This window comes from Penaeus vannamei, chromosome 13, assembly GCF_042767895.1.
Source record: "Penaeus vannamei isolate JL-2024 chromosome 13, ASM4276789v1, whole genome shotgun sequence".
Lineage (NCBI taxonomy): Eukaryota > Metazoa > Arthropoda > Malacostraca > Decapoda > Penaeidae > Penaeus > Penaeus vannamei.
Window position 1 is genome coordinate 43,769,265 of NC_091561.1, and position 2,500 is coordinate 43,771,764.

The window sequence follows — 2,500 nt, forward strand, 5'->3', positions numbered from 1 at the left end:
GTTTATAGATTATATGGATTGATATGTATATAAGTTATAGTGGATTGATATATATGAGTTACCATAGGTTTTGGATATGTATATAAATCATATGGATTAATATGTATATAAATCATATGGATTGATATGTATATAAATTATATGGATTGATATGTATATAAATTATATGGATTGATATGTATATAAATTATATGGATTGATATGTATATAAATTATATGGACTGATATGTATATAAATTATATGGATTGATATGTATATAAATTGCGTATAAGTATGAAGCAAGAAATACGGGAAATTGATAGATAAGTAGATAAAAAAATGTTTGTAGAAGTGCATGGATAAATATCTATTTATTTTTCACCTGAAGTTTTCAAAAAAAATATTTAGGTAAAATGAGAAACGGAAATGGAATTACTTTCATACTAATAGGAAGTTGGAGTGTCCCCGTCTCATTCAGTATTTATATCTCAATCTCCTCTCTCTCTCTCTCTCTCTCTCTCTCTCTCTCTCTCTCTCTCTCTCTCTCTCTCTCTCTCTCTCTCTCTCTCTCTCTCTCTCTCTCTCTCTCTCTCTCTCTCTCTCTCTCTCTCTCTCTCTCTCTCTCTCTCTCTCTCTCTCTTTCTCTCGAGTATTTATGTGTGTGTGTAGGTGCATGTATATATATATATATATATATATATATATATATATATATATATATATATATATATATATATATATATATATATATATATATGTATGTATGTATATATTTGTGTGTGCGTGTGCTTGTGTGTGCTTATATAATATAATATATATATATATATATATATATATATATATATATATATATATATATATATATATATGTCTATCCTCTTCCCTCTTTTCCCCTCGCTCTTTCGCTATTCCACTTTGTCCACCCTCTCCCCCTCTCTATCTCCTCCCTTCCCCCCCCCTATTCTTCTATTTTCTCTCTTTCTCTACCATTTATCATAACTCTACACACACGTAAAAGACGGTGTGTTTGTCTCCCTCGGAAATAATATCTAAGTATCCCCTGCAACACAGACTTATGTGGCCTTTCCTGTTTTCTATTCTTGGCGTGTGTGTCTCTTCTCGTATTTATTTGTTTTTCGTCTTCGTGCTTTCCGTCCGTAAGTCGCTTTGGACCAGATGACAAAGATGCGTGCGTGTGTTTGTTTGTTTGTTAAGTTCAAAGTGGTGTTGTTTTTATGGTATTGTTTTGTTATCTTTGGTATTATTGCTAGTATTATTGTTATTATGATCATTGCTATTATTATTATTATTATCATTATCTTTGTTGTTGTTATTATTATTATTATTATTATTATTATTATTATTATCATTATCTTTGTTGTTATTATCATTATGATTATTATTATTATTGTTATCATTCTTCATCATCATCAGATTATTATTATTGTTGTTAGCATTATTGTAATTATTATTATTATTAACGTTCTTATTATTATCATTATTAATATTGTTAATATTACCATTGTTATCATTACTTCCATCATCGTCATCATCATCATCATAATCATCATTATCAGTATTTGCCTGTGATAATTTATTTGGCGATGTGTATATATGTATAACTTCAGCACGTATCATATGCACTCTTATCAAAATTATAAGTTATATGATGGATTCTAATGCATATTCTTTTCTCTCTTCACAGGTAAGGAACTTTGGGTGATAAGATAAGTATATATTGAAAAATCTTCGTAAATTGGTATGTGGTATATGATTTTATTTATTTATTTATTTATTTATTTTTATTTATTTTTTTTTTATTTTGTTTTTTGCGATTTCTCCTTATCTCTCTCTGTGTCTATCTCCCTTTTTTATCTGTCTGTCTGCTTGTCTTTCCGTTTTATTATAGATAGATAGATAAATAGACTGATGGTTAGGTATGACTAGATAGATATGGATGGATAAACGGAGGGATGGAAAAAAGATTGATAAAAGGATAGATGGAGAGAGAAAAATATATATACAATAGGAGGGAAAATAACAAATCAAATGTATTTATAGTAAATGAACAGAGAACAGAAAATAACAAATCAAATGTATTTATAGTAAATGAACAGAGAACAGAAAATAACAAATCAAATGTATTTATAGTAAATGAACAGAGAACAGAAAATAACAAATCGAATGTATTTATAGTAAATGAACAGAGAACAGAAAATAACAAATCAAACTTGCCGCTAAATATAGTGACATATTCTCCCTCCAGCGATTGGATCTCCACGATGCTGGTATCTCCTGGTCTAATTATACCGTTTCTTGGATCATAAGGCGATCCGACTCAACACGAATTAGGAATCTTGTAAATGGATAGTCGACATCGGCGCCATCTTTCTCTCTCTCCTCTCCTCCCCTCCGACATTTCTTCATCCGACACAGTTTTCGTCTTTTATGTCTGCTTTTAGAATGATGTTTTTTTGTCATCGTGGTTTATTTTTTTTTTCTATTTACCTCATTGTTATT

At 29.3% G+C, this 2,500-nt stretch overlaps 1 protein-coding gene across 1 annotated transcript in view; it reads left to right on the forward strand.

Annotated features, from left to right (window-relative positions):
- LOC138863822 (uncharacterized) overlaps positions 1-2,500 on the forward strand; it is an 80,944-nt gene that overhangs the window by 44,369 nt on the left and 34,075 nt on the right. The gene's annotated exons all lie outside the window — the stretch shown is intronic.